This window comes from Vanessa atalanta, chromosome 1, assembly GCF_905147765.1.
Source record: "Vanessa atalanta chromosome 1, ilVanAtal1.2, whole genome shotgun sequence".
Classification (NCBI taxonomy): domain Eukaryota; kingdom Metazoa; phylum Arthropoda; class Insecta; order Lepidoptera; family Nymphalidae; genus Vanessa; species Vanessa atalanta.
The window spans coordinates 6,334,758-6,348,035 of record NC_061871.1 but is presented as its reverse complement, the minus strand read 5'-3'; the positions used below and the strand labels follow the sequence as shown (position 1 = coordinate 6,348,035).

General features: G+C 32.2%; 1 protein-coding gene across 1 annotated transcript in view; it reads left to right on the top strand.

Annotated features, from left to right (window-relative positions):
• The first annotated feature begins 4,423 nt into the window (after positions 1-4,423).
• LOC125070593 (agrin-like) overlaps positions 4,424-13,278 on the top strand; it is a 55,973-nt gene continuing 47,118 nt past the window's right edge. Inside the window, exon 1 of the mRNA XM_047680562.1 lies at positions 4,424-4,652. The gene's annotated coding sequence lies outside the window, so the exon portion shown is untranslated. The remainder of the gene's footprint in view (positions 4,653-13,278) is intronic.

The window sequence follows — 13,278 nt, the reverse complement described above, 5'->3', positions numbered from 1 at the left end:
GAATTGCTTTTATGTAAGCTAGCTACGTAAGCTTTTTATTGGATATCAAAGCCGTCTAAGTGAGCGATTCAAATATAGTAATAATGAAATGGAATCTTTTAAGGTTGGACAATGGAGTTACGAAACTATAATTGAAAGTAAATATTTTGAAACATACTTTTGATTAAGAGAATTCCTATTTTAGAACGAGATGACGCACTTGTTGTAAAGCGTAAATCTTAAAGGAAGTTTAAATCCGGTCAGGCACAAATTGCTTGTTCACGAGCTTAAGTTTATAATTAAATCTGGCCCTTAGAAAAGAAGGTAAACATCGTAAGAGGTGACATATATTGATGCAGCCGTGATGAGAAGGAGGCTTTTGCTATTGATCTTACGGGCTTTTATTAAGTGATTATTATTGCAGTTGAAATTGACCATGACCAGTGTTACAAATTTGAGTGAAAGGAATATGAATTTCTATATTATGATTTTTTTTTTTTGTATTCATAAGTTATCAAAACACTAACGCTTATCAATCGCTCTTAAACATAAAATAATAAAAGAAAATTGGTTGAAAAACAAACGATAAAAACACTGCTACGCAGTTTCGTCTTTTTTATATAGATAATTCACGATTTCTTAATCGTTAATTTTTCCTATTCATAAGAATAGGAATATTTTATGATTAAAAATGTATAAATATCAGCTAAGATGCCCAGAGGTTCCAGATGAGCTTAACCGATGATCGTGGGTTCGAAGCCAGGCGCACCAGTGAATTTTCTCTATATCTTCCATTTTCCATGTGCGTCAATTTCTATATACAAATCATCTTGTGCTCAGTGATGAAGGAAACATCGTGAGGAAACCTGCATGTGCCTGAAGTTCTGTCACATATTTCACAGTGGCCAGCAGTTTACAGGCTGTTTCTTTACTTATAACTTCAGGTGTACATCTAACAAAATATATATAATAGAATTAAAAAAATACTCAATCTAAATAACAATGAATATAGATGAAATCGTATCGCAAATAAGCGAACAATTCAGCTTCCAATTTGGTTTCCAAAACCCAACACTGATTGTTATCAATGATTTGATTCCGATAAGTTAAACAAGTATCACCGTAATAGTTGGTTACTTTACGAACGCACCTTATTGCGGTGCTCGTACAAGTGTCTAGAGAAACTGTAAGCTGTTATTACACGAAATTTATGGGTTGAATTGTTCCTGCTAAGTTCCGAATTTACCGTAAACAACAATGTAGAACTTGGCCTGTGTTTAGGCGGCGCCGACCTAATGTGACACGGAAAATAGGAAGAAATCCACGCTGAAAAATTTGTGTAACGCTCTGTTATGAAACTTTATTCGCTGTTCTATAAAAGTTTTTCGCGTGATAAATTAAACCGCTACTCCAGAATTTAGAAATATATCGCGTGTTTTTAAGTTCCTATTACAATGGAATACATTTTTCCTGATGATTGCGTATTTTCTAGGGAAAAGATGTTGTCATTTGAAATCATAAGAACTGTATATATGGAGCACAAAAATGTAGTCACTGAATCAAGCTTGTGTTTGATATCGTAAATTCACGATTCAAATTTGAATTCCTTATCAAATATAACAAATGCATTGCCGATGTTACATTATTAAACCCATTACTAGCGTAGCAATCAACGGCTTAAGCGTAGTGAGCACGCCATTTAACAATTAGCTATTCGAACTCTTCACGGAATGTTCAACGATGATATATTATGATGTCCCTTGTCATTTTTTACCAAAGCGCAGTTATGTTAAATTATATTTCGCTGAAATTCGCTACGGGTATGTTCATGGGTTCGACGGCTCTAGTTCACAGGTTCACTGTTTTATGGATATGTAATTTAAATAAAGCATACAAAACTATAAACACAAATTAAGTACATGAAAATTCATTGGTCTTTGCCTGGGTTTGAACCCGGAATCATCGGATATCTCGGCTCTCTCTTTGTGTTTATAATTCATCTCGTGCTCGGCGGTGAAGGAAAACATCGTGAGGAAACCTGCATGTGTCTAATTTCAACGAAATTCTGCCACATGTGTATTCCACCAACCCGCATTGGAGCGGCGTAGTGGAATATACTCCAAAACCTTCTCTTCAAAGGGAGAGGAGGCCTTAGTCCAGCAGTGGGTAATTTACAGGCTGTTAATGTAAAAATGTAATGTAATACAAAACTATGGATAATGAAAATCAATATTTCTGAATATTATGTTAGCTAGAAAGCTTTACTAGATAGGCCAATGGAGACTGTGGTTCGAAAACGCCCCCTTCTGTCGGTTATTAATTGCACGAGAACAAAAGCAAATGACTCGATGGTGGTGATCCTGTGAGGGAGGGTCGACGTTATCCATTCAGCTACCAGACGTCCACGCGGAAGAGAAATGTTCATTTAAGATAAGAGAATTTATGCGTATGATTTTTGCGATATTTTCACACAGTTTTCTCGACGAGCCCGCTCCGTGAATAGAAAAGGGTCGAGGATTGACACTTTCGAACAATTCGTTATTATTGCATGTTAGTACCGAGTGCTGTTGTCACTATTCAGCTTCCATCGACCGTGCCGAATTGATATAGGATCCGGATGAACACGAGTGCACATTTACATACTGTTCGCGTTTCAGTGATCGTCAAACTTAAACATACCGACTGCGTGCAAACGAAATAACATTTTTATTACGAAATTATTTCCTATTGCATCCTATTTAATGTATTGTAGAGTGTTCGTGAACAGTTTAAAGTGCATTTATCAAAATCAAAATAATTCACTTGGGTAACATCCAACGCAAAATGATTACGTACTTGTTGTCATCACATTGTTCGCGCAGCAGTGCAGCGGCAGTTAGGTAGTTTTATCTCACACAATTTCAATTTTTCATCTGCAGCTGTCAGCTCGGCGGCGGCAGATAAGTAACGTCCGCGTTCGCGTCGCGTCCCGGCAGAAAAGTTTGTTACCCGCCAGTTTGTTCGCTCTATTTCCTTTTACAAACTTTTTGTATGAGTCGCTACCCACGCGATATCAATAATTCTTACTATTTCTGCTCTTCAATCGATAACGACCCGCATTCGTGATATTAAAAGTCAAACTTACTATAGAATACTTAAATCTATCTTAATACTTAAGATAGGATTTAAGTAATAATGTAACAAAATTATGATTGTATTAACTGTTTAACAGGTAACCTTTAATATTGCACGCTATCTTAACGCGCACCTTAATGCAAAAGTTTATGAATACTACATAAGATTTCTTTATGACTTCATAAATATTGAACAATTGCACCCATAAGATTGATTTAATACAATATAATCACGATTCCTCTTACATATGTACATATATACATACATACTCATAGTTCGGATTCTATTGAAACGTTACAAATACTTAGACAATGCCCAAACCCCTATCATTTTAGCGTCTTGGGTATAATAGGTTCAATAAATATTGGTCTAGATAATAAATATATTGTTCAGTAATATCATATGTATATTTACTAGTATATCGCGTTGGTTTAGTTAGAGAGCCGAGATGGCCCAGTGGTTAGAAAACGTGCATCTTAACCGATGATTTCGGGTCCTAACCCAGGCAGGCACCACTGAATTTCCATGTGCTTAATGTGTGTTTAAACCATCGTGAGGAAACCTGCATGTGTCTAATTTCAACGAAATTCTGCCACATGTGTATTCCTCCAAACCGCATTGGAGAAGCGTGGTGGAATATGCTCCAAACATTCTCCTGAAAGGGAGAGGAGGCCTTAGCCCAGCAGTGGGAAATTTACAGGCTGCTAATGTAATGTAAAAAAATTTGGTTTAGTGACTAGATATAAAGCCGTATGTTTTGATGTCCTGGGTTCAGACCCCAAATCCTTCAAGATTACATCATTAGTAGAAGTATATCTGTATGTATATTTTACACGAGTAAGACATTCAAATAACCATAAGGGCTAAAATAATGCTCTAAACAAATAAAACGTCAAAGAGAGACATGATAAATATTAAGTTGAACCTTAACAATACATTTGAATGATAGTGTGACCGAAGTCTACGTGTATTGTTTTAAAAAAAATATATTATAAAGCTTGTCATTTCGCAAACATTGAAGTTACAAGTCAATATTCAATCAATATTGTCTAAAATCTCGACTACAGATAATATTGCTCGTTTAATGTTATCGAATCTTTGTCTGTTTGTCTTTGGTTATTTCACGGACATTTAATTAAAGCTGTAGGTTCTTAGTTTATCTTGGCCGAACTTTACACCGATAACAACATTAATGAAAACTCGTCTGGATTTGGGCAAGTGGCGGTGACAGAGGAGGAGGGCAGGGCGGGCGGGGGCGTCGTAGTGCTCGCTGCCAGTCCGCGCCGCGCTACGGCGACGTTACGTCGACGCTACGCAGCCTTCCGGCGATATCGGGACCGCGAATCACATGTCATTAGCAACTTAATTTTTAACCGAAGTTTCTCAAGTCGTTATCACTATGGGAGCTCTTAACCAAAAGAGTACAGTATGAGGGGTTTATGTGTTCAGTGTTCCGCGTGGAAGTGTTGTCAGTCGTTGTATGTGAAGTCTCTAGTTTCGTTTATATGGGTGCATTGGTTGATTACCCGATGCGGTCCGTCACTCACTTTCGATGATTAGTATGACCTAGTTTGTGTTAATATCTACTTATATTGTGTTAAATATTATGATGTTGTTTTCGTCAACGCGAAGCTGTCCCTTATAATAAGTTCATCGTTCATAAATTCCTGTAGTGACTTCCCATTTACCTTTAGGCTAGTTGACATTTTATAAATCGAATAATTGTATCTTAAGGAACAAAAAGAAAAAAAAATCACCTTAACATATTTGTTATAAGTATATTATTGTATTGTATATACTAGATTTTATTTAATTTATCCCCCAAAATGTTTTTTTTTTTCTTCGAGTAAACTCATTTAAGATTCATAAGCACTTTCCAGTCGTGAACAAACGTCTACCACCACCTAGGAAATTAGATTCTACCTAAAAACACAAGCAATTAAACTCTTGGTAGTTACTCTTTTTTATCAACTTAGAGATATATTTAGGTAGGTTAGTTAGAGACATATTAGATAGTAGGGGTAGCTAAACATAATAATTTGCATCCTGTATGGAAATCAACGAATAGAAAGTTCACCTTTTTTTATTATCGATATATTCTAGTACTTTTAATTAATATACTCATTTAAATTTATTAATAGCAAAGTTGTATGACTACGGAATTAATCCAGATACGAACAACCCATAATTATTGTAATCTCTGTTACTTGAACTGATTGTATAGTAAGTGGTGTAGTTGAACTTTACTTTTTGTGTTAGAATTACTTGCAAACATCATCATATCACAAATGTAATTATTTCTACTTTGTTAAAATCATCTCGAAGCCGTAGCGAGCTTCAACGTTAAAAAGAGACAGAAAAATTACGACAAATTTTAATTTTCATACAGCTCCCAAAAATATTTATATTTATTTATGGCAAATAAAATAAAAAAAAATTACAGCAAATTCTACACGTTTAACAATAGGGCGCATTTAACGAAACGACTAAAAATGAAAAAGTTACTTCTAGTTTTAGATTGACTAAGTTTCTGTACATATTCTACAGTAGTAAATAACTAGGTTGATTTTTAAATAATTAAGAACCATTGTGTGCTGTAATGAAATTCTCACACCAGCGTAGGGTTAGGTTTTTCTCTTTACTTTTTGCCTCGCGGCATTCGCCTCTTCGTATTTTCTGCGGGAAGTTACGTAAATAAGTTTTAAACGATATTTTTTCTACTTTAATTATTTTAGCTTCACGTTATGCGTATTCCTTCAAAAATAAATAAAATTTTAATATGACTGTACTATTCGTAATTGTTGCTATTTCTTGTTTCATGCAAAATTTTTCTTGAGCATTTCATGATCACGCTATCGAACATCAAACTGAAATATATGAACTGACATTATAATGATTGGTGACCTGAGCTGAGCACGGCTAAATCGATGGTGATCGAACTTTCAAAATCGGATAGCGGACGTTTTACGCTACTTTTGATCCGGAAAATATTCGTTTTATATTTCATTTTTTAATATTCCATGTACAATAAATTTCATACATAATCACATTTTAATTTAAATATGTACATTTAAATGTATTTGATTTTTAATACTCTTTTAAGTATATTTATTTTTTTATTAAATAAACTGAATTTATTGAGAAAACCTCCTCGAAGGGAGAGGAGGCCTTAGCCCAGCAGTGGGAAATTTACAGGCTGTTAATGTAAAAATTGAGAAAATATATATTTTTAAAGGAGAATTTATTACTTAAAACTGAATACGATTGCAAAAAGACGAAAAAGACTTTATAGAAATATTATAAATAACTCTTAATACAAGATATATAACAAATTAAAGGTATACGGTAATTAGTGGTCTGCGAGTGGGTAACATGCGAGATCTCGGCACGGAAATCGATTATATATGGATTGTTTAATAATATACCATAATATCATTTTATCACCACCCTATATAAAAATAGTAAAAATTTCTTATACCCATTTGAAGTAAATGAATAATCTGTTTTAGCATTAGATTCATGAAGCGAGAAAATCAAGTAATCTCAGGTTAATCTGTTTTGTTAAGTTACTACAGACAAACCTTGACCTTTTGTATTTTTTATCATGGAAACAAATTAATTAATATTTCGGTATAATATTTTGTGGAAACAATATTAGAATTACTAACTATGCCCCGAGTTTCAAGCTAAATTAAGTATAATTACGAGTCGTAGCTCCTTAATTACTGTAAATAGACATTTTCTTATCGTTTTGTTCTGTAACAAGCCGGGTTACGTGTTTTAGTTTTCTTTTGTTTTAATTATTATAAACAAATTAAAATAAAATGTATTTTAAATGGAATACATTTTGAGAAACGATTTTCATCATTCTTCAATACGGTCGCAATATTTTAAGAGACATGTAAGATTATACGAGAGTAAAACATACCGATTCGTTGGCTTAAAGCCAGATACATGCGGCATTTTTATGTGTATATTTTATATTTTTATTGCTGTGCGTCTATATTGAAACTAAATAAAATATTCATTGGGTATACATCGAAGTACAATAAATATAAATTGAAAATAAATTAATATACTTTATCGTATTCAAAACAGACTTGTAATCCAATTATGGTATTTGAATTAGAAGATTAGTATTTGATAAGGAAACAATAATAGCATATTCCATAAATCATTGGGTTTTTACATTAATGATATATTTACTAGCTGAACCTACGGCTTTACCCGCGCGAAATTTATAAAACACAAACTTCCAACTCCCGTTTTACCCGGGGTGGAGTTTCGTAAAATGCATTATTAGCTTGTCAAATAAGGAACCTACTTGCCAAATGTCATTTTTGTAGGTGTTATAGTTTCTGAGATTTCGTGATTAAAATGATTGGTACTTCGTTTACATACATACATATAGTAGATAATGGAATTGGCAGTTAAGTTCAGCTCATTATATATAAATGTATATGACACCATTCCTGTTACCCGAACGTTACGACATATCTTTTCTTTTAATTAGAAATAAATAAATAAATGACTTTCGATATAATTGTCTTCTATACCAAAATAATCAAAAACCGCCAAGTCACTAAAGCGTAACACACTTCCAAGCGAATGGAATATTAATAAGTGTAATAGATAAATATGAAACGTGTAAAATTAAGTTATTATCGTAGTGGACAAACACAAAACGATCCTGAGTACTGTAAACAAGAGAATAATGCGGAGCTTAGTATTGAATTATAGCTACATACGCAATTTCACACAATAGGTTACAACGTGCTTATTTAAATGTTTTGGTTATTTGCATACATTTGACGTTCAGGTGCCGGCTACCGATTGTTCTAACACACGTCTGTGACCCGAACCGTTTCGTCGAAACTGCTGAACGGTGCGTTATTCCTCTACTTTATTGACTTAACGCCACCGCCTACCAATCTTATTCCTCTTAATATTGCTGACTGAAGTAAAAATGGGGCATTTTGAGGACCTGTTTTATGTCCCTTTATAGAGAGAATACAAAATGAATCTATTTGGGGACTGAAGTTGTTTTAGTGAGTGGCGGAAATTTAATAAAAAATCTTGCTTTTGTCTTTGAGAATTATTTTAAAATCAGTTTTAGTAATAAAAAGCAGTTTTTTTTGTTTTAATTGGTATTAATTTAATCAAGCAAATATAATGCGTTATGATTATTTTAGCGAGTATTTATTGATCAGACATTATATTGAAACTCGTAGGCTTTTACGTTAGTTTTTCTATCTTGCGCTATTACTAAAGACACTGGTTGTGTACTTTATTAAAATTTGTTAAATTAAAGTCTGTTCTAACGTTCTTCGTCATTTTCGTTTGCCACAAACAAAATGCACACTCAATTAACCTTTATTGCGAATATTTCACAACAAACAAATATCTATTGAATCTTCAAATAGACCTATTAAATGTTAATGTGCTCTTTTATTTTTGAATACGTTAAAGTGAAACTGTAAGGACCGCTAGTTTAATAGCAAATCAGGACAGAATGAAAGAACTTAAAAATTATATACATATGTATGTATATACATATACATAATAATTACATCTATATATGTCAAATTTCGTGTAAATGTTGTGCATATTTAGTTTGAAAAAAAAAGGTAAACTATAAATACATGTCTAAAAAATACTAACGTGAAAATACTAACCTTTTTGCATATAAAAATATTCACATGTCACACGGACAGACGTTATTTCATATACATCGTTGTGCTACGGAAACTTTAGACAGTTTTTTATATAAACTTCAACATAACATAAAACAAAGTAACGTAACATTTTTGGTGTTGAGAATACGTTTTATTATTGACGATTGTGATGACCATTTTGTTACTGACGATAGACAGGTACAATTCCGGTCCAACGCGGACATTCATATTCCTTACAAAAATTAACCTCAGTTTAATCGTAATGAGAACGAAATTTATATCTCTCGTAACTCGTAAACGAACGGTAACGTTTATTTTTCTATTCGATTGCGATAAACTGTCAGTTTGTGGGTAGAATTTGGGGCCTGTAAATATATCACTCCTGGAATAAGTCCTGCTCTTCGTTTGTAGGTGAAATGCGGATACACATAACACATGTGACTTCTTTTGTAAGACACAAGCAAATTTCCTTTATCGCCGAGCATGAGATGATATATAATAAACAAATTAAATTAAATGATAATTATAATACAAAGGGCTTATTACGGCATATTAGTTAACTAGGTTGTTATTTTGTAGCAACTGGTTAACATTACTTATAATACCAACGTCTATGACCAGCATTAGTTGACCCATTCGCCAGTCCACTTATCAATATAAAATAAAAGGCCGCCTTTCTTTAACGTCATTCGATAATTTAATTGTTTAATGATACGTAAAAGATAAATTAAAAACTAGTTATTTAAAATAATATTGTCATAGTAATAACATACATATAGGCACATACAAAAGTATTCAGAGGTAACTTATACGAAATACGTTTTGGATAAAATAGTTCAATTGTGCAGAAAGTGTGGAACGTGTAAACAAGGCACTAGAAAATAGCTCTTGCGGTAAATAGGCGGTGGCTTCAATGTGCCTCTTTACATGTTCAACAGTTTAGTCTTAGAGGTGGTTTGCATGGCTTTGCGTGACCTGCTCTAGATATAAACTGAAGTAAGATAGAGAAAAGGCTTAGTCATCGCTTACATAACATTGTCATATATTAAAGAACTGAAATTAAAAAAAAACAAAATACATGATAACATTTTCGTTAGAAACAACAAGATCACCTGTCTGATACCTTTACACAATTAACAAGATTAATATGAAACGACAATAACATTTTGTTCCGTTCCGTCTGCTGTTTTATTGTATTATCATATTCGACACATAGTTTTATAATTTACTTGGTGGGGTAGGGCTTTGGGCAAGTCTAGTAAGGATAATGGGTCAGCCGGTGTAACTGCAGGCACAAGGGACTTAATTCCAAAGGTTGGTGGCGTATTAACGATGTGAGGAATGGTTGAAATTTCTCACGGCGCACAAGTTTATAGGCAGTGGTGAGGTACCATAGTTGTCCGGCAACAAAAAAAAACAATTAATTATTTTAAAGCATATGTTGCATATGTAAGAATTCATAGATTATTAAAAAGAGATGTTAGTATTCGTTGATTTACACGTATGAGTAATACCTGTAAATTAATCAATTAAAACACTCAGTAGTTATGAGTTTCTTTTTGCTTATTTCCATTTGAAACTACATTCCGTACCGGTAAAATCAAAATATACTTAAATAAATTCGATTCTAACAGACCAGAATCGTTGTATTAAATTGTAAATTGAAATTATTATAAACCGAAAAAACACAAAATCTGATAATCTGAGTTTTGAGTCAAAGTGATCTTATAAAAAAGATTTATATTTACATATATATTCAAATAAATCATTGTTATTCCTTTAATAAGATTTTTTTTCATTAAAATAATGAACAGTAAGTTAATACACGTGCGGTAGTACGGCACTCAATTCGTCCAACTTTTACCGCGTCCTCCTCAGTAGGACATGAAGCTAATCAGCTTATAGAATTAAAGTAAATATTGAATTACGCCTCTCTATCTGTAGTTTGTATTTGTATTGTGCTTTTGTAAATATTTGGTTCAATAAGTAATTTATTTTATGACGTCATACGCCGGCTATTGCTGTTATAATCATTGCATCAATCAAATTAATATTATAGCGCCCGTGTTAATTAACGCTGTATAGCAGTTATGTAACATAATGTTTTGTCTTTTTCTTTCAAATGTTAAATTACTAGTGACAGAAGAAGAGAAAATATATGTGTATATATCATCTACATTTTTGATGTATACGTTTCGTTTGTTTTTTTTTAATATGCACGTATTAACCATTGAATCAATTGAAATAGTATTTAGTTTCTTGCTGATTCTAACTTGCCGAACCGGTGGTATCTTTGCGTTTAAAACAATTCATTAAATTAAATTAATTTGTAAAATTGCGATTCAAAGTGCTTGTGAAAGCGTACTTGAATGAAGTATATTTTTGATTTGATTTGATATTAGCTGTGTAATTTGATATATTCTGTGATATAGTCTATTTATTTTGTTATCGTATTCAATGAAAAACTAATCCTTTTAGGATACTTTTTAGACAAATGGTGGTAAAACTGTGATAAATACATTGAAACTATAAAAGAAATATAAGTATAAAGTGTAGGACAGGATATTTTAACCGTCTCTTATGGATACATAACAGTAATTACTTTTATCTTTAAAAATGGGAAAACGTTAAAATTATTTAAGTCCGTATTTTTGTTAGTCAATATAAAACCTTATCAAATTTAACTGGAGATCTAAATATACAAAGACTAATATTTTTTTTTAAACTCAGAATAAAATTGTACGAAGCTGGACTGACCAACTGCACTTAGTATCTCGTCACTGTCAGACTATAACACAACCAATATTTATTTACTTAAATATTTACGAGTCAATACTAATTTCATTTTTATGTCTTAGCTGAATTTGCCAGGAGTCATACATGTTAACTGGCCTTACTAATACATTTAACGATGGATCGTTACAATTTTTTTAAGATTAATCGTAGCGAGAGATTTCTCTATGGGTCTAAACTACAGCTTAGCATGAAATGTTATCGCTCCAAGAGCTTTACTGTATCCACTATTGAAACAATTCCTTGGGGAGTGGGTTCGTGATGAGATAGAGATAGAGAAGGCTAGCTGTCTTCAAACAGAGTGAGAGCGCTATATATATTAAAAAAATATTTTGGTTACTCACAAGATAAAAACAAGATTTTAAATAAATTAAATACTCTCTCTTAGTTCGAAGTAATAACTAGTAAGTTACGTAACTGTATATATATATATGAAGAAAATTGTCGATGTCTAATGTCCATTATATAAAATCTGAAATAAAATGTAACATAATTTAACGAATAGGACGAGGTAAATTTAATTTAAAAGGATTTCCTGTAGCAATTTACTTACGAGGCAAATACTTTTAATCCATGTCAAGTCTCGCTAAGGAGGTTTTAATTAGGATAATTGGGACAAGGATTAGAACATAAATATTATTACAATCAAAGCCAACGTATCTTTGATAAATAAATATGTTTACTAATCTAATTAGTAGTAATCTTGTTCGTATACAATGATAGTGAATTAAAATTCACGGAAAATACATTGGAATGTTTTTTATATTTATTTATACCATTACATTTTTTTTTCATTTTAATTTACTTGGTTCTTAAAAATAATGTTACATAATTCAAATATATAAAGGATAGATCAAACGCGTTTTCGTTTCATAAACATTTTATTATGATAATAATATTACGATACCAAAATAATATAGCACAAAACGAAATTTTCGTTTTCATTATTTACAAATATTTTATTTTTTCATTTACCTAAATTCGATTTATTAGAGCATAAAATGAATATTTATATACAACGTAAGAAGATATTTTTTTAATCAAGTCTATTTCAAAATCCTTATCTTTTATAATTCTCTGTATACTTAATTATATTTATAACATTATGGTACCGAAATTTAAATTAAAATAGCAGAGAACGAAATAAACTCGCTAAATATAGTAATGTGTTATTTAAATTCACGTGCTTGTTATAATATTAGTCTCTAAAACGCAAACGCAATCCAGTTTCATGTTACGACTTTGTTGACTAGTTTGCTTTTAATTTAATTAATTATGACAGAACGTACTATTGACCGCAGGGATTAACACTCCATTAAATAATTGACTCAGCGGTCCCACTAATTTTTATTAACCGCGTATTAAAATCAAGTTTTAAAACGATCGCAGACGAATAAAGGTAATAATATAGTGAACTAGTGCAAGTAAAATATTTACAAAAATTACTTTTGTTTATACACAGTCAGTATTCTTGTAAGGAATGTTTGCTCACTCACTTTGTTACTTCCCTGTTCTACCTTATTCTGTAGCGGGTGAGGAAAGCGGCGTTTGTCCTAACACAAAAGATAAATACCACCGCTGAACAAGAGGAGTAATTGAGATAAACAGATGTGTATTCAACTCTATAACTTTCTGCCTCCGAATGTAACACATAACAAAATCAACAAAGTTTGTGTTCCAACTTATATTCCCCACTCCACCGTCCCTATTTCACAAC